Source organism: Saccopteryx leptura, chromosome 3, assembly GCF_036850995.1.
Source record: "Saccopteryx leptura isolate mSacLep1 chromosome 3, mSacLep1_pri_phased_curated, whole genome shotgun sequence".
Lineage (NCBI taxonomy): Eukaryota > Metazoa > Chordata > Mammalia > Chiroptera > Emballonuridae > Saccopteryx > Saccopteryx leptura.
Genome location: NC_089505.1, coordinates 290479801 through 290486225, shown reverse-complemented (window position 1 = coordinate 290486225; position 6425 = coordinate 290479801). Strand labels below are relative to the sequence as shown.

The 6425-nt window shown below is 42.3% G+C and overlaps 1 pseudogene; it reads right to left on the bottom strand.

Moving 5' to 3' along the window:
* Window positions 1-1881: 1881 nt before the first annotated feature.
* On the bottom strand, window positions 1882-3051 carry LOC136397971 (ubiquitin carboxyl-terminal hydrolase 12 pseudogene; annotated as a pseudogene).
* Window positions 3052-6425: the final 3374 nt, after the last annotated feature.

The window sequence follows — 6425 nt, the reverse complement described above, 5'->3', positions numbered from 1 at the left end:
TAACCCTGTTAAAAATATGTTCATGGATTGAATAGATGAAGTCATTTCCTGAGCTAAAAGATATAGATAATAAATGTTAATAATAGCAACAGACAAAAGATTCTTTTTTGTTGTTTTTTCATATTCAACAATATTAGTAAAATAAGTTTAGAAAATTGCAGCAATTTAAAAAAATTACTGCCTGTCTCTGATGAAGAATATCCCAGGCCTGACTGCTATTACTGTGAATATATACTCTTTTCTGAAAGTGACATTTGGCCACTGTCAGAGAATTCACTGGTGCACAGAAGTGTCAACTGCAATAATTTACACAATTTTAATTACATATGTTACTTCTTAAAACTCCCAACAGAAGGGAGTTTTAATAAAGTTAATTTCCAAACACTCTTCCAGTAAGGTTTGCAAAGGTAGAGGGGAAAAGGACTTGTTCATGTATTTCTGGTAATTTTCATTCAAAGTTAACTTTCAAAGGGTTGTGTGGCTAGTGACCCCAGCTGATGATTCCTTCTTCCTAAGGTAAGGAATGACACTTGAAAATAACATAACTGCTATGACATGAATCTTCCAGACACAGCCTCAACTTGAAACATTAGACTATTTAAAAATTCTAAAGACTGGTATACATGCCACCACTGCACCAGAATGTCTTTTATCATTCCAACTACTAGAGGGAGTTTTTGATAGTTTCTTATTTTACTGAACTTAAAGCTGAATAAAATCATTGACTTATAAACTATACCAAAAGATGCTTATTTAGCCAGAGATATCAGTTCTTCCTGAAAAAGAATATTTATAACCTCCTCCCACTGCAATTTTTCTTAAGGTATCTTACTGATTTAAAATAGAGTTTAAAATTCACCTTTAAAATAGAAATAAACAAAAAGACTAATTAAACTGACAAAAGCTAGTAAAAATATGCTCAAATTTATTGACAGAATCATGGGCACTTCTGGGCGCTGGGGATGGCTCCTTGGCCTCTGCCCCAGGCGCTAGAGTGGCTCTGGTCGCGGCAGAGCGACGCCCCGGAGGGGCAGAGCATCGCCCCCTGGTGGGCAGAGCATCGCCCCTGGTGGGCGTCCTGGGTGGATCCCAGTAGGGCGCGTGTGGGAGTCTGTCTGACTGTCTCTCCCCGTTTCCAGCTTCAGAAAAAAAAAAAAAAAGAATCATGGGCACTTCATACAATACTTAGACTCTACCAGTTTAAGTAAAATAAATAAGGAAAAAAATTATAATTACAAAGCCAGTCTTTCCCCTTGGAGAAACAAAAGCCATTTTTGACCAATTGTTCCCTACATATACATATACTGTATATTATTAAAAGCTTCTTCAGAGAAGCAAAACATATTTGTCTTCCTGACACTGGATTCTAGCTACCTGTTAGTTTTTACATCAGGAAGGTAACTGCAAGTGTTGGGCCCAAAAGTATTTCTGGTTTACACTTGAAAAGACCACCACTTCTTTCTGTACATTCAGCACAGGTACACGTGTGCGGGGTCTCTATCATCTCCGGCAGTTATCAGCACAACCCAGCACAGGTTCCTATTCTTTCTACTGCACTCCAAGGAGTTTAAGTCATTACTGGTGCAATACAGAGAATATGCATGTCAATTTCCAGAAGGCTGTTTTACAGGAGGAGCTGCTATCATTGATGTCACTTCCTTGTTGAATGGAACTGTACAGATAGCAGGATACCTGAGCAAATAAATCAACTACCATGACAGGAAGAGCTTGTTAATCCATAGTCTTTGCTTTATTGTGTTCAAAGTGTGCTACTGCCCCTGAGCTTCCTGCATTTCTCTTTCCTTGAAAAATCAGTGCTTGTTCTTTCCCATAATAACCAGAGAAGAAATGAGGCATAAATCTCTTCATCACGGTTCCCCTTCAGTCCCGAGACTGGTAGAAAAGGATGTAACCAGACTCAGAGTTCTTTGAGATATCTGATGTCAACCCGTAGAATTCTTCAATAGCTTGTGCATCTATTTTTTCTACAATATCGTCATCAAACAACAACCAAAAGTCATGACTCTTAACTATTGCAATGTAATGGCCTTGATTAGGACCACTCCCACAGTGCACCACGAGGGCAACAAGATCGTACTATATACATTCTGTCAGGATTGGTTGCATCGCCTGAAGTGTTAAAGAGACGAAGTTCTAAAGGAAAAACTACCCGGTAAGAATGTTTTGTGTATCAATGAAGCTGATCCATGTATTTAAATCTCTTCAGGTGTAGAGCTAGAATCATGGGCAGTTTTTTCACTTTCATCCGTTTGTGTGCTTCCTGTTTGCTGCGACACTCTTCACAGTAGTATTTGTATTCACTGCATAGAGTTTCTGTGTTGCTAAAACTCCTGAAACAGTGAGTAATTGATGGGTTTTGTTCCACGTCAACAGAAAGGTCTAAAAAATCTTCATCTTTGCTGCTTACAGTTTCACTAAGACATCTGGTTTCATTAGTTAATGTTCCCTGAAAAAGCTCATGAACCCATGTTGGGTCTGGTGTGCTGTTGTTATTCTCACTGTCAATGTTGCCATTAGGTAGACAGCCAATTTGTTTTCCCTGCTTCCTCTCTTCTTGTAAAATATCAGCAATTGTATTTAGTGGGTAATTTAAGAACTCATGGGCATCTTGCTGCATGTAGTTATCAAAAAGCTCATTTTCTTTCCGTAATCTTGTTATGAACTTCTTGGGGGCATTACTCCGACCTTGTTCTTCTGGGGTGGCTTTGCTATGGAACGGTTCTGCTAAGCATGTAAGAAGGTTCTCCTTCTTCCTAGGTTGACTCTTGTATACTAGAACTTTTCCCCGAAATGGACGACAAAAATAAAGTGCTTGACGAACTGAATTGCAGTAGCAGGTATTCCCAGAATTGACTAATCCAAAGTAGTGCTCATGGACTGGAAACTGTTCTGGACCAATCTCTTTCTCTAATGCCGAGGCATTGGCGCCCATGGTACAGATGGAAGCGAATTTGGAGACTGTCATTAGGATTTCCATCCGCCTAGCGCCATCTTCCACCCAATCACGGTGGGGGCGGGCTAGGGGAGGGAGCCGGGCAGCCCCCTCGTACTGCAACCTGCAGGCGGACACCCAGTGGCCGCGGACCTACCTACCGAGCCTGTTGGACTGCTACAGGCCTTGTGCAGGCGCCCTGTCACTCCCCACTCCGTCCCCAGCCCCTGCCACCCGGCTCTTCCCCGCGCAGGGCGCAGCTGTCCTTGTCATTTTGTTTTTGACAGACAGAGTCAGAGAGAGGCACAGACAGAAACGAAGAGTTGAGAAGCATCCATTCTTTGTTGCGGCACTTTAGCAGTTTACTGATTGCTTTCTTATTTGTGCATTGACTGGTGGGCTACAGCAGAGCAAGTGACCCCTTGCTCAAGCCAGCGATCTTGGGCTTCAAGGCAGCAACATTTGGGCTCAAGCTAGCAACCATGGGGTCGCATCTTTGATCCCATGCTCAAGCAGGATGAGCCCGTGCTCAAGCTGGCGACCTTGGGGTTTCGATCCTGGCTCCTCTGCATCTCAGTCCTATACTCTATAAAATACATCACCACCTCGTCAGACTGTTTATTTGTTTTGTTTTGTTTTGTTTTTTAAGTGAGAGGAGGGGCGATAGAGACACAAAATCTTACATGTGCCCTAACTGGGATCTACACAGCAATCCTGGTCTTCAGCCAGTGCTTGAATAAACCAAGTCACTGGCTGTGAGAGGAAAAGAGAGAGAGAAGGCAGAGAGAGCAGGGAGGAGAAAGAGATGGTCGCTTCTCACATGTGACCTGACTGGAGATTGAACCTGGGATGTCCATACACCAGGCCAATTCTCTACCTGCTGAGCCAACCAGCTAGGGCCTTGATGTTGTAGAAAATAAGGTTGAGGAAATGAGGTTAAGGCAGGTTCTCAAGAGACACTTAAAGTCCTCTGTTCTGTCTGACCTGTGGTGGTGCAGTGGATCAAGCATCGACCTGGAATGCTGAGGTCGCTGGTTCAAAACCCTGGGCTTGCCTGGTCAAGGCACATATGGGAGTTGATGCTTCCTGCTCCTCCCCCCTCCTCTCTCTCTCTCTTTCTCTCTCTCTCCTCTAAAATGAATAAATAAATAAAAATAATTTTTAAAAAAAGTCCTTTGTTCTTACAGATAGGTTTCTTGGTAGCATAGATGAGGGAAAATGCCAAATCTGATAAGTCTGTGGTACCAAAAAGCAATCCAGGATCTTCAAAAACTATTGAAGTACTCCTACTTACAATTCACTGGTGAATGTTCGACTATTTCTTTTTTAGCAAAGTTTTGGAGAGTAGAAAGTTTGGAAGAAAGTGAACTACAGACCAATTAATGACTTTTTTCTTTGCAGTAGGTCAGCTAGTAGACTGTGCATGTGTGGTCTGATGAGGGATGGGCAGTTACAGAGACTGTACTTTATGTGTAAAATAGGAGCTAGAACTGACTTGTGTTCAGAATGATCAGATGTGCTTTGATAACTACTGTAAAATCATTTTATGGAATTTTTAAATTACTTTTATAGGAGATTTAAAATGGTTAATTTAGTCAAGAATGTTGTTAAAGTCTTAGTCAAAGTTAAATAGTATAAAAGAACTTTAGTCCTCATTTCCTTTTTAACGTAAGTATTGGGTTAATCGAACAATATAAAAGAGACTTAACATCATTCATAGTCTAGTTAATTTCTTATTTTAAAACTCATTTTTGTGAAAATATTACAGGAATTAGTGCAAAATCAAGTAGAAACTATAAAAGCTGGACTCTCATCTTTGTTCAAGTAAATCAGAACAGAGCACTTTCACATTGATAGATGTTGAGATGAAGGAATGTTGTCAAGATCTACTAGCATTAAGGTCAACAATGGCTAGATTGTGTTTACTATTTCATGTAAGACCGTACATTCCACCACAGATAGCATCCTTTTTGTTGTTCCCCTCTGCTTAACCATCTGAAAAAGCCCATTCATGACTCAGACACAGTTCCCACTGTCAAACTCCTTCATTTTTAATGTTCTCAAAGGTTGAGAAATTCTATCTTTTTTTGATAATGGTTTTATTATTAAATCACTATATTAGGATTTCTTTCAGTATAGCTTTGAAGATAATTTCCTAAGTTTTTCTAGGTTTGGGGACAAATCTTCATAAAATATCTGTGAGTGGAAGTAAGAGAGAATGTGTCCTGACTGGAGATTGAACCTGGGATATCCATACATCAGGCCAATTCTCTACCTGCTGAGCCAACCAGCTAGGGCCTGGATGTTGTGGAAAATAAGGTTGAGGAAATGAGGTTAAGACAGGTTCTAAAAAACACTTAAAGTCCTCTGTTCTTACAGATAGGTTTCTTGGCAGCATAGATGAGGGAAAATGCCAAATCTGACAGGCCTGTGGTACCAAAAAGTAATCTAGAATCTTCGAAAACTAGAGAGAGAATGATCCAAGAGTAGGGCTTGGGTGGAGCATTGACCCTGCCCTACTGTAGGGTCTGATGTGGGAAGGGGAGGGGGGGTATTTTAAAGAAGCTTCTTTCTACCCCCTTCCCAGCCTAGCTGTGTTTCTCCTGCCTGTGCCATAGCACTGTGGTTAATAGTGGGTGACTAGGCAGGGATGAAGGTTGATAAGCCTCTATCATGGAGCCCATGAGGTCCAGAATCCTAGGACCCCCACCTGGGTCATCTCTTTCATGATGAGTTTACATTGGATTGGCAATGACTATGAGTTTTTGTTTTTGTTTTTTTTTCTTTTTCTTTTTTTTTCATTTTTCTGAAGCTGGAAACAGGGAGAGACAGTCAGACAGACTCCCGCCTGCGCCCGACCGGGATCCACCCGGCACACCCACCAGGGGCGGTGCTCTGCCCCCCAGGGGGCGATGCTCTGCCCATCCTGGGCGTCGCCATATTGCGACCAGAGCCACTCTAGCGCCTGAGGCAGAGGCCACAGAGCCATCCCCAGCGCCCGGGCCATCTTTGCTCCAATGGAGCCTTGGCTGCGGGAGGGGAAGAGAGAGACAGGAAAGTGCGGCGGAGGGGTGGAGAAGCAAATGGGCGCTTCTCCTATGTGCCCTGGCCGGGAATCGAACCCGGGTCCTCCGCACGCTAGGCCGACGCTCTACCGCTGAGCCAACCGGCCAGGGCGACTATGAGTTTGAACAGTTCTCTTTTAAAGTGCATTACAGACAGGCTTAAGCTCAGTTAGTTCCACATCACTTGGTTAAGATAGACAAGTTTCCTATTAATGCTCAGAACTAACGCAGACAATAATCACCTCTGTGATATGGTTTGGCCTACCGTTAGTATCTCACTCTTATTAGATTTGATTTCCTTTCCCCCACCTTGTAGGTTCCACATGTCATGGTTAAATATGAAGGAACTATAACTATCATTATAGTTCCAGCTTAGATTCTTAGAGAAATTGGATCAGGTCCACTTT